Here is a 27700-nt window from a genome sequence, read left to right on the forward strand (position 1 = left end):
CCTTATAGACAAAAGGGAGGAACGGAGAGGAACTTGGAACTGGGTGGTTGTTATAATTACGTTGGTTAATGAGAACAAGACAGACTGTTGGTGGCTACTACTCACTGCATGCTCTGTTTCCAGGAAAAAAAAAATTGAGATACATGAGAACAAGCTTTACCAGAGTGTTTTACTACTCCTACGGTGTCAGTTTGTTGAATGGTTGAAATTACACAAATCTGGGGTTCTGACATGTGTGACTAGGGCCTCATAACTCATGTCTCACCAGTCTAATGGTTTTAGTAAGCCTTAATCTTGCCTGATTTCAAATCCTATTTCAGTTCTTTCACTCTGTATACTGTCTATGAAACTCATCACACTTTGCACGTGTCAGTACTTTTTCCCCTCTCCCCCCACGCCTGCCTTATTCTATCATTTCTTTCTTCTTCCGTCCCTCTCTTCCTTCTTTTCTTTCTTTCTTTTCTCTTCCTCTTTTCTCACAGGGATATACCACCATGTTCATCCACTCATCTCTTGGACATTGGAGTTGCTTCCAGTTATGAGCTCCTATGAATGGTTGCTATGAACATCATGTACATATATGGACATATGCTTTTATTTCTTTTGGATAAATAACACAAATAAAATGGGCTGTAACACAATAGGGTGCTGCTAGCTTTCCAAGTGTATGTAATGTGTCACACTCACAGCTACAGTGTAGGTGAGACCAGCTACCCTATATCCTCACCAGCACTTGGAGCTAGTAATTTTTGTCTTTTTATTTTAAGATATTTTAAATAATGCAGAAAAATATAAATAAGAAATCAATGAGCATACTTAGATTTAACCATATTGAATATTTTGCCACATTAACTTTGTATGTAAACGTTATACTACCTCTAGCCATGCTAACAATTGTAGTCATATCTTATTGTGGTTTATGATGCATTTATTTTATGACAAATGAGGTTGAGAACCTTTATATCTGCTCATTGACTGTATATCTGCTTTATCAAAGTATTAGTTCAAGTCTTTAGCTTAGTTTTCAAAATTAGGTTTTTTTTTTTTTTCTTGACAGGCAGAGTTAGACAGTGAGAGAGAGAGAGACAGAAAGGTCTTCCTACTGTTGGTTCACTCCCCAAATGGCTGCTACGGCTGGCATGCTGCACCGATCCGAAGCCAGGAGCCAGGTGCTTCCTCCTGGTCTCTCTTGAGGGTGCAGGGCCCAAGGACTTGGGCCATCCTCCACTGCACTCCCGGGCCACAGCAGAGAGCTGGACTGGAAGAGGAGAACTGGGACAGAATCCGGCACCCCAACTGGGACTAGAACTTGAGGTGCCAGCGCCGCAGGCAGAGGATTAGCCTAGTGAGCCGTGGCACTGGCCCCTTCCTTATTTTAAGGGTACTTCTCATTGTTCATCATCGAGAATAATGTTTCCAATGCTTGTTTTAGAATTTCTTTTTTATAAGGAATTTTATATATTAACAGTTTTTATGTAATCTTATTTAACTCTCAAAACACAAGCAGTATGCTGGTATTTGTGAGGAAATGGGAGAACTGCTTCTAGAATTTGTGGGTATTAGCATTGTGATGAAGTGGGTTAATTGGCTGCTTGGGGTACCTGCATCCCACATCTGGACACCTGGTTCAAGCCCCGGATATACCTTTTTATTTTTATTTATTGTTTTAAAACTTTTATTTAGTAAATATAAATTTCCAAAGTACAGTTTATGACTACAATGGCTTTTTCCCCACCATAACTTCCCTCCCACCCTCACCCCTCCCATCTCCCGCTCCCTCTCCCATTCCATTCACATCAAGATTCATTTTCAATTATCTTTATACACAGAAGATCGCTTTAGTATATATTAAGTAAAGATTTCATCAGTTTGCACCCACACAGAACATAAAGTGTAAAATACTGTTTGAGTACTAATTATAGCATTAATTCACATTGGACAACACATTAAGGACAGAGATCCCACATAAGGAGTGAGTACACAGTGACTCCTGTTGTTGACTTAACAATTTGACTTTTTATTTTTAATTAAATTTTTTTCAATTTTATTTAAGGAATACAAATTTCATATATTTCATATATTCAGATGTAGGAACATAGTGATAATTTCTACACTACCTTCCCTCTCACCCACACTCCCACCCTTCCTCCTCCTTCCTCTTATTCCCTTTTAATTTTTACGAAGATCTACTTTCAGTTTACTTTGTACTGGTAAAATTAACCCTACAATAAGTAAGAGTTCAACAAATAGTAGAATTTCTTTCTAAAGATTTATTTATTTGAAAGAGTAACAAAGATGCTGATACTACAGGCAGTAGCTCCACCTGCTAAGCCAGAGATCCAGCCCTTAGAATTTCCTTAAAACGGTAAAGACATCTTCTTTTATTCTTAGTTTGTTAAACATTTTATCTTCTATTTTAGATAGTGGAATTTTAATAAAATGCTTTTTCTGAGTATATTAAATGAAATAAAAATTATTCACCTTCAATCAATCATTCAATACATTGAATAGGATTTACAGATTTTAAAACATGAAATTATCCTAGCATTTCTGGGACATATGTGACTGGATCACCAGGTATTATCATTTTTATGCACTACTGGATTCTGTTGGCCGTTGTTTATAAGATTTTTCTGTCCTTGCTCAGGAATGAAATTAGCCTATTTGTCCTAGTCCCTAATCTTGTTTGGTATTAAGGTGTTGCTCATTTCGGAGACTGTAAGAGTGTGCCCCCTTTATTTACTCTTTAAGAGAACTTCTAGGTACCCGTGTTGTGGCTCAGCAGGTTAAGCCTCCGCCTGCGATGAGGGAACACAGGGTCAAGTCCCAGCTGCTCTGCTTTCGCTGAAGCTCCCCGCTGCTGCTGTGCCTGGGGAAGTAGCAGAGCATGGCCCCTGCTACCCTCATAGGAGACCAGGATGGAGTTCCAGCCTTGACCCAGCCCAGGCCACTGTGGCCCTTCAGGGAGTAGATCAGTGGGTGGAAGATTTCTGTCTGTCTCTCCCTCTCTCTCTGCCACTCTGCCTTTTTTCTTTAAAACAGTAAAAGAGTTTCATTTGTACACTCATCTGGGCCAATATTTTTGTGGAGATTTAAATTATGTATTCAATTTTTTAATAATGATGAATAATGCATTTTCTATTCACTTCTCACTTATTTGGAAAAATTTTATTTCCTAGGAAATTATCTATTTTAAGATTTTACATTTTTGGCATACATTTTTCATTGAATTCTTATTTTTTTCAATGTATGTTTTCTTTGAAGCTATAGTCTCATTTTTACTCCTAGTATGCTTTATTTGCACATTCTTTTTGTCTAAATCATGCTTGCCTGAGATCTAAGTGCTTACTAGCTTTTTCAAAGGAGAAATTTTTGCTAATCTTCTATATTAAATGTTTTTATATTTACCTAAACTTTCCTGTTTTTACTAATGCTTTTCCCTCACTTTCTTTGAGTTCATTCTGTTGTCTTTTGCACTAATTATTTAGATAAATGTTCACCTCACTAATATTTTCTTTTCTACTATTTGTATTTAGCCTTGTAATTTCTCCAGAAAAACTGCTTTTTTCTGTGTCTCAAAGTTTTAGTTTATAGTGCGGTATATACATTATAATTCAGATAAGTATTTTAAATTTCTGTTATGAATTCTTTGCATGAGTTATTTACTGGATTTTGTAAATATCAGCAAATACAAAGATGTCAGAGAATGTTTGATATTGATTTTTACATTAATCGTATTTTGGTCAGACAATGTGATATGTTTAAAGTTGTTTCTTTGAAATTTTTTCAAATTTATTTTAGAACTTTGCATAACTGTTGCATGTTTTTGAGAATATTTATTTTCTTAGTACTAGGCAAAAGTCCTATATGGGTTAATCAGCTCAACTTTGTTAATTATATAGCTCACATTTTCTATATTTCAGCCAATTTTTATACATTTGCTTTCACAAAAATACAGAGATATGTGAAAATCTCTGAGGATTTTGAAAAGATCTCCCAATGCCTGGCTTATTTCACTTTCCACAATGCCTTTCAGTTACAGGATTGCACCCTTTTCTGATCATTACACAATTACTGATTTTTTTAGATTTTAATACTATTTCCCTTGACTTTATTTTTTAAAGATTTTCATTTATACATTTGATTCTCAGGGTCACAGAAAATGCATAAGAAGCACTACAATACAACTCTCCCTTTCTCATGTTAATGTGATAGTAATACAAAGAGAACAGATTCAGTGTAGTTTGTAAATACATATGATTTCTCCTCCCTCTGTTCTCTCCCTCCCTCTTTCATTCTTGTTTTTGAAATAACAAATTTTTAATTTACATTATAGTTGAGCATGTATGCTCCATTAAATAAATGGTTCAGCAAGTAAAAAATAAAGGGCTATAAATAGTAATCAAACGAAAAGATGACCATTTCACTTATATACAGCAAATTTTAAGATAATCAAATAATTATATAAATAAACTAGAAATTAAAAAATCTCTACAATTCTATTTCTAATATTTTTGGCCTCTTTTGATTAGGTATGTGTAAATTTAATATTGCTTTAGCTTCCAGATGAATTAAATTATTTGTCATTATGTGGCAATTATCTGTATCCCGAATAATAAATTTTGTCTTAAAGATTATTTGTGTGAATTAATATAATCTGCCTTGACTTCTTTTGATTAAAATGTGTCTGGTACATATTTTTCCATACTTTTTTGTTGCCCTTCTTATATTCATATTTTACGTCCTATGACTTATATATGTCCCTTGTAAACAACATGTAGCTGATGTTTTGGAACATGCCTAACCATCTACTTATCCCTTGATGAGTAAACCTGCTTATGTTTGTGAAATATAACCTTTTTTAAAACTTTGTTTTTGAGAATTCTTTGTTTATTTCTTGTCTCTTCTTTACTGTCCCTCTTTTGAGTTTGGATTTTTACATTCTTTTTCTGTTCTTAACTGGCTGCATTTTAATATTTTTACCATGAATTTTTAACTTTAAAAAAACTGAAGTAAACATTTTATCTTTTTTAATAAGTAACAAAATAATATCTAAAAAATCTCTGTTCACTTCCACTGCTAATTCATATACTACTGATATTCTATATTTTAAATTCATTTTTAATACTCTAAGTTCATCATCATTGTTTGCTATAGATGATATTTGCCTGGATTTATTAGCACGTGTAACATTTTATCTGATTACCATATGTTTTTTATTTCATTTTTCTTTCAAGATTCCAACAGTAAATATGTTAGTGATATTTGTAATTAATCTTAAATGGCTTTTTCACCATTGTTCTTAGAATATAATTTTTAGATACAAAATTATTTGTTCTGCAGTTTTACAACTTTCCATTTTGCATTTCTTTTTGTTTCAGAAAATGTTGTATTTCCTGAATCTGTAGATTCATGTCTTTTATCATTTCCGGAAAGTTTTCATTTGCGATTTCTTCCAATATTCCCTTCCTTGCATTCTTGCTATCCTCTTCTTTTGGGACTCACAGTATGTTGAAGCTTATTATGGCCACTGTGCTGCTTTATCGTCATGTTTTCCTTTGACTTGTCACTCCATATTGAATCCTGGAACACTTCTTTGGACTGGATCATGTATAGCTTTTAGGCCATTGTAAAGACATTGGCTTGAGAAATTTACCAAAATTAAAACAATTGACAATACTCAGAGTTGTTAAAGGAAGATGGTATTGAAATGTAAGGTGCTTAGGTCTTTTTGGGAAACAATTTGATAACTTTTGTTTTAGTGAACACAATTTGACTAAAATTCTTGAAATTATAATTTTAGGTGTAATAATTTTTTAAAGATTTATTTATTTTATTTGAAAGAGTTATACAGAGAGGAGAGGCAGAGAGAGAGAGATCGTCCATCTGCTGGTTCACTTCCCAATTAGCAGCAACAGCTGGAACTGAGCCGATCCGAAGCCAGGAGTCTCTCCTGGGTCTCCCATGCAGGTGCAGGGGCCCAAGAACTTTGGCCATCTTCTGCAGCTCTCCCAGGCCACAGCAGAAAGCTGGATCGGAAGTGCAGCAGCTGGGTCTCAAACCAGCACCCATGTGGGATGCCATTGCTTCAGGCCAGAGCATTAACCTGCTTCACCACAGTGCCAGCCTCAAGGTGTAATAATTTTTTAAGTTTTCACTTTAGAAGCTATTTTATGAAAAAGGAGATCCAGAGAAAATGTTTAAAATTAAGTTCATAGTCACTTTAAATGTTAAAATGTTAAAAATAGCTTGATATCCAGCCATAAGACGGCAGGTTTTTTTTTTTTTTTTAAAGATTTATTTATGTATTTGAAAGAGTTAAACAGAGAGAGGAGAGGCAGAGAGAGAGAGAGAGAGAGAGGTCTTCCATCTGCTGGTTCACTCCCCAATTGGCCACAAAAGCTGGAGCTGCACCAATCCAGAGCCAGGAGCTTCTTTCAGGTCTCCCATGCGGGTGCAGGGGCCCAAGGACTTGGGCCATCTTCTACTGTTTTCCCAGGCCATAGTAGAGAGCTGGATCGTAAGTGGAGCAGCCGGGACTAGAACCGGAACCCATGTGGGATGCCAGCACTGCAGGCAGTGGCTTTACCTGCTATGCCACAGCACCGGCCCCGAGACAACAATTTTTAAAGCCAGTTTAGTGGTATTGTTGAGTAATAATTAAATGACTTTGCAAAATGCAAACAATATAATCTTGAGTGAATGAAGTAGGATAGTAAATATACCACCACCTGATACTAAATTTAAGTGTGTATGGTAAAGAACTATCAATAGGATGACTATGGGTTGCACATTTTCTAATGCATAATTTTATAATTCAATAAGCAAGTGCAGCTGTCCAGCAGTAATATTTCATGCAAAGAGTTCAAGAGAACAAAGTGAAAACAAAACAAAAGGAGTGATACTCTCAAGACCTTTCCAGTCAGCTGATCTAGGAGTCCTTAGGGGTTACAGGGACATTTTCTAAAACAGGCACTTTGACCATTCTTCTCAACTATCCCCTGAGTGCAGGAGTCAATTCTCTTTAAACCTTAAGGAAGTCATCTTCAGAGATACCCATAGAATGATTTTTCAGTGCCTAAGAAAATCATTTGGATCATAAATTATTTCCTTGTACCAAGAATGTGATTCATAGTATAAATGAATGTGCAGAAGAAATACCAGATTCATCCAAACCTTGATACAATGGCTACACATAAGAGTGCACAGCTCTTGATACTGTTCAAGAAGTGATGCCTTTGGCCCAAACCTACTGTCAGTTGATTTTAGAAAGTATTTTATTAGACCTTATTAAAGTATAATGATTAGGATCAGCAAAATGCATATTTGATACTAATTTAATACTTTTGATGAAAGCATTTATTACTTTGCAGATTTGGAATTCAGTTCTAAATATTATTAGAGAAAACATTCCAATTTAAGATTACATGTAGGGGGCCAGCACCATGGCATAGTAGGCTAAGCCTCCATTTGTGGCGCCAGCATCCCATATGGGCGCTGGTTCGTGTCCCAGATGATCCTCTTCCCATCCAGTACTCTGCTTGTGACTTGGGAAAGCCATGAAAGATGGTCCGAGTGTTTGGGCCCCTGCACCTGTGTGGGAGACAGAGAAGAAGCTCCTGGCTCCCGGCTTTGTATTGGCCCAGCGTCGCCGGTTGTGGCCATTTGGGGAGTGCAGCAAAGGATGGAAGACCTTTCTTTTCTAGCTAATGCCACCAGTTTATATTTGTATTTGGAGAATAGCTAAAATTGGTCTGGGAAGTATGTGTGTTGAGGATTGGGAGCCATAGGGCTGAAGAGAATCAAGGAGCAGAAGTGTTAAGGAATCCAAAGAATTAGATCTCAAGAAGGGTGTGGTCAACAGAGCCAAGTATTGCTGGGGAGAAAAAGAAACTAAGGTTTGAAAATCGTCCATTGGAGCTGGCTCTGTGGCTTAACAGGCTAATCCTCCGCCTTGCGGTGCCGGCACACCGGGTTCTAGTCCCGGTTGGGGTGCCGGATTCTGTCCCGGTTGCTCATCTTTCAGTCCAGCTCTCTGCTATGGCCCGGGAAGGCAGTGGAGGATGGCCCAAGTCCTTGGGCCCTGCACCCACATGGGAGACCAGGAGAAGCATCTGGCTCCTGCCTTCGGTTCAGTGTGGTGCGCCAGCCGCGGCGGCCATTGGAGGGTGAACCAATGGTAAAGGAGGACCTCTCTCTCTCTCTCTCTCTCACTATCCACTCTGTCAAAAAAAAAAAAAAAAAAAAAAAAAAAATGACAGTCACATGGCCGGTGCTGCAGCTCAATAGGCTAATCCTCTGCCTGCGGCGCCAGCACAACGGGTCCCAGTCAAGGTGCTGGATTCTGTCCTGGTTGCCCCTCTTCCAGGCCAGCTCTCCGCTGTGGTCTCCCATGTGGGTGCTTGGGCCCTGCACCCACATGGGAGACCAGAAGGAAGCACCTGGCTCCTGGCTTCAGATCGGCGCAGCGCACAGGCCATAGCGGCCACTTGAGGGGTGAACCAACGGAAAAAGGAAGATCTTTATCTGTCTCTCTCACTGTCTAGCTCTGCCTTTCAAAAAAAAAAAAAAAAAAAAAAGACAGTCACTGTTTTGTCCCTGAGTGTGTATCACTGTAGCATTGTTCAGTTAAAAATGGGGAAAAGCTCTGACATGCAGCCCCCATCCCTGGACCAATACTTGTGAATATACTCTCTAGAACACGTCTTAGAGGAATTCAGGTGAACAAGGATTGCATACCTTAATCACACCTGCTACAGTTGAACACACCAATCCGTCTTCTCCCTTTCTTTGTCTGAGAATGGTAGGCATTACAGTACTGCATCCCATGGAAGAGGTCTTCTTTCCAAAGGAACTCTCTTAAAGTCAGTTCTGGCATAAGCTTGCAGAAATGCCAAGACATTCAGATTTAAGCTTGCCAACTTGAGTGTTCGCTTTGTCTTTTTTTTTTTCTCCACAAACATCACAGCACACATGATCTTCAGCATGCTCTGAGGCCCTCAAAATGCCTTGCTACCACACAGGCCATATTTTTTAATAACCACTTTAACACAGAGCAGGGGAAATCGCAGCCACACACAGCTCAGAATGCTATAACCCAGGGCCTCCCGGGAGCAGTCGGGCCACTCCCAGGCTTGTTTCCTCGTGACACACATCTTCTGTCTAAATTCTTTAGCGAGGATTCTCGGGCCTCCGAGAGAAGAGCATGAACTCGCCAGTTGTGAAACAAACGGCGAATGTGTTTGTGGGAAGAGCTGGGAGTTGCAGTAGTTCAGTGTCATGCAGCGTATGTGATAAAAACCCTGAGAGTCGCCTCGTCTTTGCCTAAGGGGAGAAAGAAGTATTCCTAGAAGGGCTATTAACATCTCATGATTCTAAGCATATCACACCCTAGCTGTTTTTAGGCATCAGGAGAATACACACATGTCGAGATGAGCAGTTACCTGAAAACAACACAGGCGTATTGGCTGAGGGATACCACAGTCACATCACGGGGCTGCCCAGTGAGCCGATACAGTTACAAACACATATGTGTGTATGTCTATAATGACATTTCCTCGCACTACATCTATCAGGTTACAAGCAGCTAATAATTTTCTTTTCCTAGTCACAGCCAAACATTATAATGGCACAAACCATAAATCAACATCAACATGGAGCATTGCTTAGCAAATATAAATGTATGTGCATTGCAGAAAGATCTGAGATTACAAAAACACATCAGAAGTCAAAAGTGGCTGGTGGAGAAATGCTATGTCCTTAGTTTATTGAGATTGTTTGGCGCATCCTAACGCACTGTCACTGAAAGTATAATTTTTCCTTTACAATCTACTTAGCAAAGATTTATCGATCCTCTCCCCCTTCGTCGAGAATTACTGATCCATTTTAGAAAATCAGATTTTCACACCTTTCATGAGAATGTGCCCAGCACAGTTCTCAGGGGACTGCCGGGAAAGTTGACTTTGACACGCAGTCCCTTGGAACTTGCACATCACAGCCTGGCGGCTCGTTGCTGATTTGTTGCACCAGGCAGTAAAATACTTTCATACATTTATAGAGAAATGATTGTACTGCAAGGACTTATTTTTCCATGCTAGTGGATGTATTCAGGGTCCTGTTATTTGTGTAAACAGCATTTTTCAGATGTGGCCCTTTTTCTTATTCTCTTCTCCTCTGTCTTCTCAGCTGTGATGTTCTGAGCAGTAAGGTAAGATAGAAGTTGTTGAAATTCATGCTGCAAAGCACCAGATGCTGTGGAATGTTTCCACGTGTGTGTAAATAACTTTCTTTGAGGCATACATGTCTGCTCTACTCTCATTATGGAAGTAACCGAGGCAGCTAAGCCACCGACGTGCTATATTGAAATATGCATCATAATGAAGGTGATTTATTATAATTAAAACAGTGTGGAGAGGAGCTTTGTATTAGACACATTGTTCTACAGAAGAGCTTAATAAAGAATGTTATTATTAGTTATGGATTTGGGTGAAGGATGTTGTTTACTGGGAGATAGGTGAATATTAGTCAAAGTCTGGAGTTGCTTTTTGAGTTCTTCTGTATCGGGAGGGAGGAAACATTCAGTGAAGGAAGAATTGTTACTGCGGGAGGCTAGTGTGAATGCTTGCAGACAAGAAGAAAATGAGGTGCACCTGAGGTGCTCTCTGCAGGAGCAGTTCTAGAATACTTTATTACATATCTGTGGAGACAATGACATGGACTGTAAGTAGCTCCTGTCTCTTGATATAATAATGCACATAAAGTCGGGGTCAGATGGGGTTCGCTCTGGGCTTTGATGCCGAGGGAGGTCACGAGGGGGAATCGATGGACCAGAATGAGCCTTGAGTTTCATACAATCAATGCGATTTGTCTATTTAAAGTGGACAATGTGGGGTGTGAGTCTCAAGATTCCAATGTGGCTCAGCTTTTCAGATCAAGAGTAGATTGCAATGCAAATAAGGTGTTGATTACCATAATTGAGATGACATGGGGAATGCAGAATTGAAGAGGCAGTCTGAAAACTCTGCCTTCAAGTTGAATGTTACTTGGGCAACTGGATTTGGAACTACTGGTTTGCTTGGGGATACTTTGTTTCCTGTTTATTTTCCCAGTTTTAATGAGAAATAAACCCTTTTGAACTGAAAACACTTAAACCATAATATTTTAAAATCTTCTGTATATTTAACCTGCTTGCTTCTCTATCCCATTTATCCATCATCAGGTGTTGTGCATTGGAAGGTAGATGGAAGAATTCTCTAATGTGTATGTTTTCAATAATAGTACTTATAAAGTATATATTTTTAAGTTTTCTCTGGCTGGGAGGTAAATAGAAGATTTTTTTGACTACACACAAAACAGAGTTCTGACTTTGCGTTGGCGCTTCAAGCTCTTAACTCTGTGTGCAAGTAGATCCTTATTTCAAAGGACAGCTTAGAGATGTGGTTTCCCCACCCAAGAAAAGTTCTGGAGCTGCTAACGGATCTTTTACGGGTTTCAGTTTGTCAAGTCCTGCTGCCCCTGAGATCCGCTGTATGTCATTTAGGGAAACGGATGCCAGAGGGAAGGCGCTGCCACTTTCTGTTTGGGGGAGAGGCAAGTGAGAACAGACTGGGGTTTATAGAAATATTCGGAAGCCCTCCTCTTTCGCTGTGCCCCACTGTCAAAGACAAAAGTACCAGGCAGATCCTGCATTTTACTCGGGGTAACGTCACTGCTTCCTGCAAGCGGGCTTCTACTATACTGAAGAAAACAGGTGAAGGAGATTCCCAGACACAGAGGGCCAGGGAGCTGGGGGAGTTAAGGAATCCTAACCTCCATTAAGCCCACACACATTTGCCCCTCAGTAACTACTTGATGGGTTCTTTGCACTCTGAAAGATAACATTGCTGCCGAAGTTTTAATCTAAACTTAATTTAATTGGAACTTCCGAGATTTTAATTTAGTAAAAGGAGACAAGAGGAAATAAGTTGACCTATGGCTGACACCCAAGTTCATGCTCCTGCACACAGGCCCTGGCAGCCTTGTGCATTCAAATCAGCCTTGTTTTACAAAGAACGAGTTGAGTGTATTTGTAATAGTGTGTCACAAATATGGGTCCAAAGAGGTCTAAATTTATTTGCTGCAGCTGGAACCTCCACCCCCAGAGGGTAAGTGTGCGAGAGAGGAGAGGTGTGCCGAGAAAGCGTGAGTCCTTTTGCCTATGGGGAACCTTTTTCTGCCTAGGGCCATTTGGATTTTTATAACATCGTTCACAGTCCACACAAAATTACCAACTTAAAAATTAGCCTGCTATGGACCTACTGAATTTCGAGTTCCTCCAGTGGGTGCTGTGGCAGGGCCAGGTCTGATGATTTGGTGGGCCTTATACAGCCTGTAGGCTGGTCGTTCCCCTCCCTGGCCCTACAGGATGTTGTTGGCGGACATTTGCAGGTGGGATTGGCTGTCTCTTGCCTGGATGGCTGGGTCTTTGTGAAACCCAGTTGCTGTGTCTGGGTTTGTGTTATCCTCACCCCTCAAGAGTCTCTTTTTAATCATCTCCAGGCTTTTGTGCAGTAGAAACGATTGGAATTTAGAATTTGTTTGATTACAATATTCTCAGAAACAAGCTACCGAAATAGCATTGTCAGTATGTTCCCGTCGGGTAAAAACCTTACATTTCAGGAAGCTGAAGTACTTTGCAAACACCTGCAAGGTATGGGAAGAATGGCATGATTATAATGAATGACACTGTACACATTGCTTCTACATAATGCTAATTACACAACTTGTCTTTAAGGGTAGGATGATTATTTTCTTTGCTTTACCAATGACTCCATAAGACACTGCAAGACGTGTGCCACTTGGAAATGAGAGGAAAGACCTTTCACGTTTGCAGTTGTGATTTTTAATTCCCAGAATAACTTTAATTGTGAAAGTAATAGGATACTTAAGCTTTCTCTGACACAGACTTTTTTTTTTCTAAATCATGTTTTATTTTCTACCGAAGAATACCTGGTAAATGGAAAAAAATACATATTTGCCAAAACGAATTTACAACAATGCATCATTTTATATTTTGCAATCTCTCATGTGACATTTGAGACTTATACGTACTATTGCCCTTATATTTATCATTATTATTTAACTGACATTAATGTCCTAATATTTTATTTAATATTAGTGTCCTAATATTTTAACTTGTAGGTCCCTGGAAAAGTGAAAAAGTAGCCCTCATTGATTATGATTTAGAAGTTTTTCTTATGTAATCCTCATTTGAGAAAGGAAATTGAGACTCAGTTGCTGTTTGAAGACCCTGCGGCCTTATGGGGAGGGTGAATGAAGACTGCTGGGAGATTCTTCTTCCTCTGGAATCACTTTTCCCTCCGATGAGGATCCTGAGCTAATGGAAAAACCCTTAATCTCAAGAGCATCCCTGAACGTGCCACCCTGAAAATTAACCTCATTCATCCCTTTCCCCCACCTTCAATTTTTTTTCTTTTTTGAGATCTCAGAAAAATTGAGCACATAAATTAAAGTGTCCCCTCATCTGCCCTAACTTACGCAAACGGCATTTGCTCAACTGCACCCCGTGTCTCGGGGACCTTGGCAACATCACACGCTCATATTTCCACCCAGACGGACGGCTCAAGAGCGATTTTTTTCAACAGATCTCAGAGATGAAGGCTGCCGCCTTTCCTTTCTTAATTTTTTGAGACAATGATTGTGGCTATTTCTGGGAAAATCCCACTTCCCGGCTGTGTTTGCTTTCTCCTTTGTGCCTCTGGAATCTCATGGAGCAAGTGAGGAGTCCGGCGTTTCATGCCTGCCTTCGTGGCGGGAAGCACCCCTTCCGTGTTTCCTGTACCACAGCCCTCTCAGTCATGTTGCCTGGTCTTTCTCAGCAACTGGTATCGTTTTGGGGACAGGTTCTATTGATGATACTCTGTAGAGGGATCTTGGGCCCCATCACCCTGATTGCTTAGAAATACCAGGGTTTGAGATTGTTACATCCTTTTATTTTCTGAAGTAGAGGAGTCAGCAACACACTTCTATCATTTATCACCCCAAAGTAGTAGAGGCAAACAAGAAACATGCAATAAGCTATTTCCCATGAATTTCCTGTAATTCAGACATGCCCTAGGTTTATGTTGATGGTCTTGGACAGGGGAGCCCTTGTTGGAACATTTTGCTCTCCAAGGCAGTCTGCTGAAGGGGCCAGCTGAATGAATGTGTGTGGTCCACAGAGCTGTAGAAGCTGCAGTGAGCTGAGCATCCAACATTTAAGGAAGAAAGCGCGTTAGCAGCTTGGGAGGCCCTCTAAGCATAGGGTGATCCTGCTACGTTTACGAACTATCTGGGGAACTTACTCTGTGCCACCAAGAGGTGGGTATTGTTCACATTTTCTGACATATCCTTTTCTTTGCAGTCATTCCTATATGTCCATGGATATTGGTTGCAAGTCCATTATTTGAAATGGCATAGTGTTTACATATACTGTTAATATTCACACATCTTTCTGCACACTTTAAAACACCTCTAAATTACTTAAAAGCCTAATGCAATATAAATGCTATGTAAATAATTGCTATAAGGTATTGTTTACAGAACAGAGACAAGAAAAAGGTCTGTATATATTCAGTACAGTTGCATTTGTTTTCTGAATATTTTGGATTCATGGTTGCTTACATACATGAATGCAAAATCCATAGATGTGGGTTGGCTGCACCATACTTTTCTATAATTTAGGTCATCCAGTTCCTTAGGAACACTAAATTTTGCCTTTTTTCAGGGAAAAACTGAGACGGCTATTTCTAAGGAATTTGAACTTCTATGAACAGTTTAAGCCTCTATTTTTTCTTTTCACCAAAATGGTAGCTTTATTTTAACAAGAATAAATATATTTGAATCCCAGAGGTTTCAGTTACTTTTAAAGACGATAACAGCAGAGATTCCCCCTCAAAACAAAAGCAACATCCCTAAAAATACAGCCTTAAGGCAATTTGAATCTTACAGAAATAGCTTCCCACTTTTCAATATGCCTTCACTTTATTATAACTTTGGAATTCAGAGAAGTGTTTATTTTGTTCTATGTCTCTTTAAAAACTTTAGTAATCTTACTAAACTCCAAAAAGCTTTGCCTTATTCTCTGTGTGCTCTTCAGCTTTTCCTGTTATTCTTTAACTCTTTGTCCTCTGATTAAATCTTGAAGCATTTAAACCACACTGCCAATACCACTACTTAGGCTGACCTCAGCTGTGTTTTTGTGATTTGTCTTGGGCCCCTTTGTCCCCTGTCTCTGTTTCTGCTGGTGGACAGTATTATGTCACCACAGAGACTCAAGAAGGGGGAATTGAAGGTGCTTAATAAGGGTAGAAGACAAAACTGCTTATAAAATTCTTGCAGTTCCCTGGAAAGAAGTGATATAAATACATGGACTAAGGGCATGGGTTCAAGCCAGTTTGAATTCACATAAGTTTTGCTGGACAATTGCATCACAATATTGACTGAAGTCCAGATCAGGGCCTCTGGGGTGTCTCTTTCTCCACTGATTTGCAGTTTATTGGCTCCACGATTCCATTATTCTCTATCTGATTTTCTCAACATTTCTCTTGCTTTTTATCATGGTCAAAGTTCTGTTTGGGTATGGCAGATACAAGAGATTCCAGGATGCTGGCATCACATTTAATTTCCCTGATTGTTGGAAACTTTGTTCTCCACAGTTTATTAAAGGAAGAAAATCAATAGTTGAGAAAATTCATTAGTTAATTCCCACTGAGATAGGACTTTTGGGGGGCCATCAATGTCCTCTGAAGCCTAAGTCTGTAATTTTATAAAACATAGATGAGACCCTTTATGGATGCATCAACTAATTGCATTCACTGAAATAAAGAAACTATTTTTTTTCTTTCTTCATTCACTAAAGACATTCTCCATAATTGCAAAAAAGAAAAGAATGGTACAATAGTGATCCCATGTGATCCTAATTAGTTCAGTGGACATTTGAGCTCTATCAATTACTTCAATCACTTTGGAGTGGGGATGCATTGGGTACAGAAACCTCAGAATGAGTTGAGAAGCCAAAGTGAACGCATGAGACACAGATAACATCCCAGACTCTGATCTAATACTCCTCTGTACGTAACACCATGAAAAAGACATGTCTGAAAATTTACATTTGTAGTTGGCAAATGATGGAGAATGCATTTGAAAATTAAACTGAAACCAGAAGTATGTTTGAGACTCAGTTTGTTGTTGGATTAAGAGCAGAGCTGGTTGCAATGACTTCAGATCCCTGGTGAGTGCAGGTGTCTGGAATCCTGGGCTTACGCAAGTTGCACTGAATTCGCTCACCTGCTTTTTATCAGTGGTTGCATTGAAATATTTTCATTTTCTAAATGTCTGAGCTGGCTCACTTTTTCTTATTAAGGTGTGATATTTATATACACGTATAGGTATAAGCCATTGATGGTTCTATCATTTAGTCACCACCCATTTCATCATGCTTTTGTTTTATTCTTGCTCCTGCTTTCTCTCTAATCCCTCCTTTCTTCCTGACATGTGTGAACCCCTTCTTATTCCTTCCAAATTCCTTCATTTGGAATGAGCTCGGTCAACTTCTAGTGTTTTTATCCTGCAACTTTTAAGGAGTCAATGCTTTTCTTGTATGTAAAATAATATATATGTAATAAAACATGCAAAAATATATTAACAGCATTTCTTTATCTCTACTGCTATACAAACATATCTATGTGTTTCTTTTTTTAAAAAATTTATTTGACAGGTAGAGATATAGATAGAAAGGTCTTCCTTCTGTTGGTTCACCCCCCAAATGGCCGCCAAGGCCAGCATTGCGCCGATCCAAAGCCAGGAGCCAGGTGCTTCTCCTGGTCTCCCATGGGGGTGCAGGGCCCAAGGACCTGGGCCATCCTCCACTGCACTCCCAGGCCACAGCAGAGAGCTGGACTGGAAGAGGAGCAACCAGAACTAGAACCTGGCACCCATATGGGATGCCGGCGCCACAGGTGGAGGATTAACCAAGTGAGCCACGGCACCGGCCCTATGTGTTTCTAATCTGAGACAAGATTGTGTTTAATAAAGTTCAGGCATTTTCTCTTCAAGATCCATTTTTCAATCTTACCTTTAATGACTAATGTCTCTTTTAAGATAATAAACAACATTACTTCTTAGGGAAATAGACAGGGAGTCAAAACATAACATAAAATGTAAACTTGATATCAGAAAAACCCAAAGCTATGTTTTCCTAGGGAAAATATGTCCAAATGACTAGCAAGAGTGTTGTTGGAATGAGAAGTTCTATAAATTTTTAATTTTCTCCTTTATCCTCTTACATTTGCAAGGAAGCTCCTGCTGCCCTTCCCCTTGCGGAAGAACAGCCTATGCCCTGGGGTAGTCTCTGGGATAGGCCTCTCACTCCCACCCCAGGGTAAACTTCTTAAGGAGAAACTGGTGTGTGTGGGGGTGCAGTGTAACCCTAAGACAGCTGTGCTGGGAAACACGCCAAGATGTTTTGACTACAAACAAATTGTGCTTGTTTACTCAGGTAGCATTTAACTCTGGGGACCGTGGGAAGGCAGGGTGGGATACTGACCAACCAACCGGCCACCTTCAGTCCCTCCTCTAAGTAAAGTTCATGGCTTTCCCAACTGGACTTCCGGTGGTTTCTTTGGAATGAATGAACATATGTGTTAGCCCTCTTGGACTTGCCGTAGTGTGACAGTAATAAGCGATTTTTGTATAGTAATCATGAATTACTTTTGTAATAATATTTCAATTTTACCTTAAGAAAGCTATTAAATAATACTGGTAATGGAATGAATTCAAACAACGCTGAGGTAGGAAAAGGGTGATGTGGGAGTGGGTATTTGGCCTAACAGTTAAGACTTGCTGTCCCACATCAAAGCCGGTGCATTTGAGGCCCAGCTCCATCTCCTGACTCCAGCTTCCTGCTAATGCAGACTCTGGTCGGCAACAGTGATGGTTCAAGTACGTGGGTTCCTGCCACCCATGTGGGAGACCTGGTTTGAGTTCCTGGTTTCTGGCTTTGGCCTGACCAGTGGCCAATGAGGGCATTTGGGTTGTGAACCAGCACATGGGAGCTCTTGCTCTCTCTCTGGCTATTTGCCTCTCAAATAAATAAATAGTAGCAGATGCCTGAGAGACTACTTCAAATTTAAAAAAAAAAAAAAGAAAAGAAAAAAACTTACAAAACGATGAGGTGGTGCTTGGCCACTTGTCCACTGTGGTTCTGCTGGGGTTTCAGTGACTTTCTGACCTCTACACTCCCACACAGACACATGCTATACACCTACTTACATCCTCACACATCCAACCCCACTTTATTATCCAAATAGGCCCTCACAGAAGCCAATAGACTGTTCCAGGCTGGTTAGAAAGGGTGGTAGCCTGAATGCAGTGGTAAGAATGTGTACCCCATGGAAATCAACAAACACTAATCAAGGCTTCCTTGTTTGATTGGGGCCTGTTTCCCAGCACAACCACTGGACCTAATATTTTATTCTGTAACTTGCTGTTTACTTAGCAGTTTATCACAGACCTCGTTCCAAGTCAGCCCTTAAAGCTGATTAAATGGTTCTTCTTATGATTTCCTCATCTTCTATTGTAAAGATGTAGTTATCTCTCTGTTGATGAACTTCTGTTTTTTTCTAAGTTTTGATACCACAAACAATACTCTGGGTGTATCAGCCTTATGTCCTTTGATATATTTGTGTGAGTCTTCCTGAAAGATTCCTGTAAGTAGGAGTTCTTGGCCATAAGACATACACATTTAGAATTTAACTAATGCTTGCAAATAGTTGTAGTTTATACAACAACCAATTCCCCATTTTGTGGTCACACACCTTGACATTATCTTTTAAGTTCTAATTTTATAAGCAAAACAATTAGTATATAATTTATCAGTAAAAGTAATCATTCTTTAGTGATCATTTTAATACTTGCTTAAATTGATTTATAGATATGTTAGATACTACATTTTTGATAGGTTCTATAAATATTTTCTTCCAATTATATTTTAATCTTTAAGGCTTATTTTGTCTTAAAATAATTAAAAATTTGCTTGATGACATTTAGGTTTCATGTCAAACTTGCAAAGGCTTTTCCTAAGACTATAAAATGATTAGATGATATCCTTAATCTTCTTCAACATGTTTTTATGGGAAATGAAACTTCTTTTCCTATCTAAAGACCCAGAGAGTTTTGAAATGATCATTTTTTTCTTCTGTGTCTTCATTTTTCTCCATGGGAAGAATTATTGGTAAGGATCATGAATATTTATTGGATCAGACTTAGAAATGTGTGGCCAGATTATCAAAAGTTGTAGTTTCCTATTGTATGGTCTTTTGTTCTCTTGGACTACGAAGTACAGAGAAAGGGTGAGCAGGAGAGGGTTTGGAATAAGCAGAGGTTGTTCATCCTCCCTGCATACATCTGTGAAGGGCTGCCTGTATAACACTTTGAAATAAGATATCAGGAGCAGCAGAAAATAGGCAATGAAATCATCAGGCTGCAAAGTATGCACAAAGGTAAATGAATGGTGATTTCTATGAAGTTGCTTCAAGAAGTTCATTGAAAATGGGATAAAAATATGTTTACTTTGGTACAAAAGATTTTAAAGTCCATACACGTGCATGGTCTTCAAAAAGATTTTTGGAAATGTATATTATTCAAAATTACTAGATGACTTCAATTTTTTTTTGTATGAAAATAACTTGAACTGCATTTTCCATGAACTTTTTGAAGTCCTTTTGTATCATGCTACTCCCTGTTGTGGCATACGTTCCTAGTGTTTAGTTTCCTACATGACATTCTCTGTGCTTTTGGAGTTAGGGAGAGCCATCTGATGAGTTCTGACCAGTATCCTGTAGGGAGAAGCCATGCGGGTTTCTCAGCCAGAACGTCCTGATGGGGCTTTGAGACCTGCATCTCCAGTGATCATGGAAGCATGTGTGCAGCAAAAGCCTTGGTTAGCAGAGTATCCGACTATGATGAACAGAGCCCCTGCCAACCTATGTGTGACATGTAGCAAGAGCAAGAAAACAATGTTGTTGCACCTCCCTGAGATTGTGAAGTTGTTTGTTGCCTATTCGTCACATTCGTCAACAAGTAGGGGGAGGTCTCACCCCATACTCATCCTCTTTAAAGTCCGCCTCTTTGGAGGGGCTTGCCTTGCACTGTCAATCTTCACGCGGTAAATGGATTTTAGCAGTTTGCTGGAGATCAGGAGCCAGCTTTTCAGTTCCGTGTGGATGGTGAAGTCATGCCTTTAGTGTCCATTCTGACCTGTTTTTAATTGGGGCAGAGGGAATAGGAATCTCTTAGTCTGTCTTTGATGCTGCATCTTCCAATCAGAGGTCTTACCTTGGGGGATTTGAAGATAGCTAACTGGACTTGGATAAAATTGGCAGTTTGATCCTCACTGGGCGAGTGGTTCTTGAGAGCAGGTATGTGGTCACTACGCTGGAACCCAGAGGGGATAATTGGAGTTAGTATTGCTAATGCCTCACAAAAGACATCCTCTATTTTTATAGGAATTTAATATTTATTTCATAAGAACAAAGTTCTAGCAAGTTGTATTTTTCACATTATTGTGTTTAACATGATGCATTTAATTCAAGAATGCTGTTCTGAACTCTACCACCTTCTCATGAAAAATGGCAAGAAAACACATTGGGGAAAAAATGGAACTCTTGGAAATTTCACTGTCTGGCCTGGGAATGGGCAGCAATACTGCAAATAGCAAGGACTATTTGTGAGAGCAATTTGTGTGGCATTATTCTGCTGTCTATAAATATGTCCCTGATGCAAGAAGACCAAGGAGGGGGGAATTCTCCTTTAATACTCAGAGAAGTGAAGGACTGCTTTCCAAGCCAAGGCAGTGCTGCTGCAGTAATGGGGCATCAAACAGGCAAAATTGTATGTGTTGTCAATGGCTACAATGTAATTTTATTGATTTACAATGTTTAAAGTGAAGACATGATTTCTAGCTTATATAAGGTGTCACATTGGAGTAATTGCACACCAACTGGATTTTATGAGCAGAAAAGAACATGGTAATGCCCACATAGATTCTACCAGCGCCCAGCATTTACAGTTGCTCAGTAATCAGGGAGTTATTATTAGTAGTTGTCCTGCTTGAATACTCATAGGAGGCAAAGATGTTACCTGGCTTGAATTTGATGTCAATATACTTACACGTGGCCCCCAGCTTAACAGTCATTCAATTTATAGATTTTTTGATTTTATGATGATGCCCAGGTGATCCTCATTCTGGGGAAACCATGTGTGGAATTTTCAACTTGGATGTTTTCCTAGCTTTCAGTGTGCAGTCCCATCCTCTCGGTTGATGCCAGGCTGTGGCAGCCCCGTCTCCCTATCGGTTCTGCCTTCACCAGGGTTACAGATGACCTTGTGATGTTCTGTGTTGCCAGCATCTTTGGATACAGGTACTCAATAAATTAGATGAGATATTCAACACTTGAATATGGAATACTTTGTGTTAAATTATTTTGCCCAACTGAAAGTGTCTTCAGGCCATTTAAGGTAGGCCAGACAAATGTATCATGTCTAGAAGGTCAGATATAGTAATGCATTTTCCAGTTACAATGTTTTCATATTGTAAGATGAGAAGAAACTGTATTTGAATCATCTGAAAGAAAGCATCTTTCAGCTACTTTCTTGGCTTAGTCTAAATCTCTTCTGTCCTTGATTCTTGACTGTCCAGGATTCCAAAACTCCACATACACTGCTCTCTCTGGCATGTGCTTTAAATATCCCAGTCTTAAGCACAAAGACTTTGGGAAATAACAACTCTCTTTAAGCAGCTCACTACAGTCTGGAGCAGTGATTCCTCTATCACCTACATCAGAATCATCAGGCCCTGTCTCAGACATATTGAAGCAGAATCTCCAGGAATGAGGAGCTAGAAAAGTGCATATCATACAAGCATCCTAGTGGGTCTGTATGCACAGCATAATCTGGGAGGCTGGAACTGAAGAAAGGATGTGCTTGATCTATGACCCATATGATGCTCAAAGAGAATGCATGGAGCTTATTTTAATAATTTTGGATTACACTTATGAAGTGCTTTTATTCAGAAGTTTACATCAACTTTCCAACTGATTTTCGTGTAGCTTTAAGGCATATCACATTCAAAATTTATTGTGTAGAAGAATGTATGCCCATACACACTTCTGCAGAGATTATAGATATCTTATGTAAATACCCTATCTGGGATATATCTATTCCTCTTTAGATAATGAAATATTGCTTTGAGATATTTTGAGAAAATTCTGTTTCATACAGGAACAGATTGTAGTATTTTTGATTTTTAAATGAAAAGATGTTAAGTTTTCTGGAACTGATACAAATTTATAAAGCAATTATCAAAATATTGCCATTTGTGTCATAAAATAATGTTGTCCAAGATTGACCACTTTTGTGATGTGATTAAATTAGAAATCCATTTCTGTTCTTACTAGCTGTGGTGGGTTGACATGAGTTGTTATTTTGCACAGGCTAAAAATTGCTGACTGACTCAATGAGTAAGTTGATAAATATTCTCCCTAGAAAGAAATATGCTCCAGTTAGCATTCAGAAAGAAAAGATGCTTTCCTGTTTGTTTCAGAAGATGACTGTGGTGTCTTTTGTAATCTTGATTAGTTTAGCTGGGAAGCCTATTAACTGGAAGTCACTTTGAGTACTCTTGGAAGGCACAAAAGGTGAATTCCTATCTGTGATCATTCCAGGGACAGTGTTTGGCCCCTTTCTGAATTCTTGCCAGATGTTAATCTTGCCTGACCTATTCTGCTTTGTGAAAAACACAGTGGCACAAGGAATATTTGGCCTAGTAGTTAGTGACTTCTCTGGACACTCACGTATATCCCTTATTGCAATGACATTCCTTGAGGCTCTTTGAGATTGTCAGCTATGTAGTTGTGACCTGGTCCACACGTCTGTCAGTTTCATTCCTCACAGCAACAAGCATCATGAAATCATATCTTGTACCATCCTGAGTGGAGAAATTGTCAGCACCTCGGACAGCTCCAGGACCGATGGGTGTGAGCCAGAGAAAAGATCACCGATTCCAACTCTCACCTTAAAGTGTCCTCGAAACTTTTGGGCATGAAACGAATCTATGCAACCTTAACTCTTATTCATCATAGGGAGATTGAAGGAGGAGTTTCCAAGCCAGGTGTCTTTTCCGAGAAGTTTTTGCCTAGGCCAATGTCTTTCCCAATATTCTCCCCCAATAATTGTTGGTATCAGGTCATAAATTTCGATCTTTGTTCCATTTTGAGCTGTTTTTTGTATAAGGTGTGAGGTACAGGTATTGTTCCGTATTTCAGTATGTGAAGATCCAATTTTCCAGCACCATTTGTTGAAGAGACTGTCCTCTCTCCAGGAACTGATTTTAGCTCCTTTGCTAAAGACAAGTTGATTGCAGTTGCATGGGTTGATTTCTGGGGATTTCTATTCTGTTCCACTGGTCTACATGTCTAATTTTGTATCAGTACCAGACTCTTGATTATAACTGCCCTGTAGTAGTATATCTTGAGTTCTTGTATTATGATGCCTCTGGCTTTGTTTTTGTTGTTTAAATTGCTTTAGCTATTTGGGGTCTCTTGTGTTTCCATATCAATTTTAGCATTATTTCTTCTAGATCTGAGAAGAATGTCATTGGTATTTTGATTAGGGTCACATTGAATCTGTACATTGCTTTTGGTAGTATGGACTTTTGATGATACTCTTCCAATCTACATACATGGAAGATTTTTCCATTTTTTTTTTTGGTGTTCTAATTCTTCAAAATTTTGTATTTTTCATTGTACAAATCTTTCATCTCCTTGGCTAAATTTATTCCAAGGTTTTTCAATTTTTTTTGGTAGCTATTGTGAATGTGACTGATCTGAGAAGTTCTTTCTCAACCATGGCATTGTCTGTGTATACAAAGGCTATTGATTTTTGTGTTAAATTTATATCCTGCAACTTTACCAAGCTCTCTTATGAGTTCCAACAATCTCCTTGTGGTCTTTTTGTTCATTTATGTACATACATACATATATATACACACACACACACATACATATATATATGTATATAATTAGATGATTTGCAAACAGGGATAATTTGACTTCCTCCTTTCTGATTTGTATCCCCTTGATTTATTTTTCTTGCCTAATGCCTCTGACTAAAACTTCCAGAACTATATTGAATAACAATTGTGAAAGTGGGTATCCTTATCTGTTTGCAGATCTTAGTGGAAATGCTTCCAACTTTTCCCCATTTAATATGATGCTGGCTGTGATATCATAGCTTTATATTAATTTTTTAAGCCAAATAGTTAATGTACATTCCTCCAACTTTGTTCTTCTTGAAAGTTATTTTGGTTATTCTAAATTCTTTGTATTTACATATAAATTTTAAATATTGATCAACATGTCAATTTTTCTAAAAAAAGTTCCTGTTGGAATATTGATAGGAATTTCTATCTATAAATTTTGAGGAGAATTATTTTAACAATATTAGGGGGCAGGTGGAGCAAGATTGTGACAGTATGATCCCACATCCTTCACTGTGCATACCCTCACAGGGTCACCAATTTGAACAGCTATTAACAAATCAAGCTTACTTTATAGGAGCTGAGGAAGTAAACTGAGAGACCACAGTGCCTGATTTTCATATCATTTAAAAGAATAGGTATACTAATGAGGGCAGGAAGGGGGGAAGAGTTGCCTGCATCACTTCTCTGACTCCAACTCATTTATTAGAAGTGAGTAGTGATACCTTTCGTAACTAAAATGTGGAAGTATAAAATTACAACTGTGGAGCAGATGCACAAAAAGAGAAGAAAATGCTTGTGATTTGTTATATATTTAATTAGGGTGGTTTTTTTCTAGCTGTATTTAGAACTATAGTTCTTTAAACTTTATTTCTTATACTCATTGGGCTTTGATATCAAGCTTGTGTTGGTCTCCTAAAATGAACTGGAAACTGTTTGAGCCTTCTATATTTCTGGAAAGAACATAAAATTGTGCTATTATTTCTTGGGTAAGTATTTAGTTAGGGTGGGCATTTGATCTAGTGGCTAAAATGGTAGCCAGGATGCTCATGTCTGACATCAAAATGCCTGGGTTCAATATTCAGCTCTGTCTCCTGATTTGTTTCTTGCTCACGTGACCCTGGGAGCAGCAGTGATGGTTCAAGTAATTGAGTTCCCACCACCTATGTGATGACCTTGATTGAGTTCCCAGTTCCTCGTTTCAGCCTCCCAGCCCCTGCAGGCTTTTAGGAGTGAACCTGTGGATGGGAAATCTCTCTGTGCCCACTTTCATTTCTGTTTCTACATAAGCTGTAATACTTAGAAACTATAATTTCCCTTGCCTATTTAAGTGATAGGGCACCTCATGTAGCCCAACCTAGCACTCTATGATAGACTTCAGACTTTTAGGAGGAAAAAATTATTTTTCTTTTTTGTATTTTATGCAAATGATCTGATAGTTACTTGGAGTGGGTTTATGATAGGCCCAAGTTCTACAGGCAAATGAAGACACCAGTGAGGAAATGGTACCAACCTACAACAGTGAGCACAAACAACTCATTCCCCATTTTTACCTAAGATCAAACCATAGAGCTGGCATGCTGCCTTGGACTTTATTGCATATGCTTGAAAGGAATTGGGGAGACAATTTTGGTGAAGGCCAATGTTCTATAGACTACTTGTTATTTTATATGCACATAATATAAGGGCCCTGAGGTATCTGATGGGAAAGCATAAAAACATTTGAGGAATGATCACTTTTCTGTACTTGTGCTTTTCAGAGATACCCTACAGAAATATTAATCTTGAAAATAAAAAGCCAAAGCTCTTGGTGTATGCATTGAACAATGTTTGAATAAGGCATTTAATAATATTCTTTCAGACTTTTATATAAGAAGATTTTTTTTATCAAGTTGTAAGATAGTCCTTTCATTTTCATGACCATCTACTCCAGGAAAAGGAAGACTGTTCTGTTCAAGCAGCTGCTAGGGCATGTTCTCAGAAGAAATATGGATCTGGTAGGGGAAGGAGTAGCCAGGAAATTCATCAGAAAGGGTTTGACCCAAGCTCGTTATTCAAACTTAGTGTATCCAACACCGTTTTTGTTTCACTGTGGTTCAATTATTTTCTTCTTGAAACTTGGGACATCCTTGTGGTAAACAGTAATGTGATGTTGGGAGATGTGTTAATTCATATACTTAACCTTTGGTGGCTACTCACCTGTCATATACTCATGACTGAACTGGCTAGGTTGTCTTCTACCAAAAACTACGGCAGGTGATGGGTGGACGACTTGGTTATTCATGTGTTAGGTGATGCAACCCTGAAGCACATTGCTTACCAGGTGGCATATGCAACTTTAGAAAGTCTTGAACCATAGCAGAAAATAAGCATTACATATTGTTTCTGCAGTGTAACAAGTACTGATCTAGGCTGGTTTAAAGGTCGTTATTCTTATTCAGAGTAGCAGCATAAGATAGATACTGTGACTACAGTAATTAGGCCCATAGAAATTAAATGATGATACAACACCTCTTGAGCAATAAGTAGGAAGGCAAGATTTGAAACTTGATATATATCTGATTGCAATGCCTGTGTTCCTGGGTGCTACGCTATACTGCTTTTTGATCACAGAAACTTAGAAAATTTAGACCATAGGATATTTAGCCAAAAACAATGTCACTCCTTTATTTGTTTATCTAATACTTATGAGGTTCCTACTGTGTGCCAAAATTGTGCTAGATCTTGGTTTTGTCCACTTTTGTATATCTTTTTAAAAATGTATTTATTTATTTGAAAGGCTAAAAAAATGATCAAAGAAAAACTGGAGTGTATATCTCAACAATGAAGATATATTACTTTTGTCAGAATGGCAAAATTCAAAACAGCAAATGGTCATGAAGTTGTGGTGTGACAGAAACCCACATTCATGCTGGTGGGAGTGAAAAATGGTACAGCCACTATGGAATATAATTTGGTAGATTCTTGTAAAGCTAAACATAGTTTTATCATATAATCCAGCAAACACACTCCTTGGTATCTACTGAAATGACCTGAAAATGTATGTCCATACAAAAACTTGTAAATAAATGTCTGGAGCAGCTTTCTTAGGAATTGTCAAAATTCAAAATCAATCAAAATTCTTCAGTGAGTAAATGCATATATACGGATCTTGAGTGTTCTCACTATAAATAAATCTCATATGTGTTAATTAGCATTTTTTAGTTTTTGAAATAATATATTTACATTTACATTATAGTAAAGACACTTAATACTTCATTGAATAAGAAGTTTTACAAGGAAAAAGCAAAGAAACCGTAGATTAGTGGGAATATAGACAACAGCTATAAACAAAAATTAACCAGAAAAATGACCATTTCACCTACATATAGTAAATTATAAGTAATCACAGATCATTAAAACTATGGTAGTTTTTAGCTTCCACATATAAGAGAGAGAACATGCAATATTTGTCTTTCTGGGTCTGTCTTTCACTCAACATGATGTCAAAAAAGAAAAAAGTGTGTCAGTATTGCTGCAAATACAGTTTGTAAAAGTTTTATACCTTTGTCAAACCAATGTTTAGGAATGTTATACTGGGGTCCAGAGCTATGGTATAGAATGTCTAGCCTCCGTGGTGTATAGTGC

General features: G+C 38.6%; 1 protein-coding gene across 1 annotated transcript in view; it reads left to right on the forward strand.

The window, feature by feature from the left end:
• POU6F2 (POU class 6 homeobox 2) overlaps positions 1 to 27700 on the forward strand; it is a 485940-nt gene that overhangs the window by 36923 nt on the left and 421317 nt on the right. The gene's annotated exons all lie outside the window — the stretch shown is intronic.

Source organism: Lepus europaeus, chromosome 20, assembly GCF_033115175.1.
Source record: "Lepus europaeus isolate LE1 chromosome 20, mLepTim1.pri, whole genome shotgun sequence".
Classification (NCBI taxonomy): domain Eukaryota; kingdom Metazoa; phylum Chordata; class Mammalia; order Lagomorpha; family Leporidae; genus Lepus; species Lepus europaeus.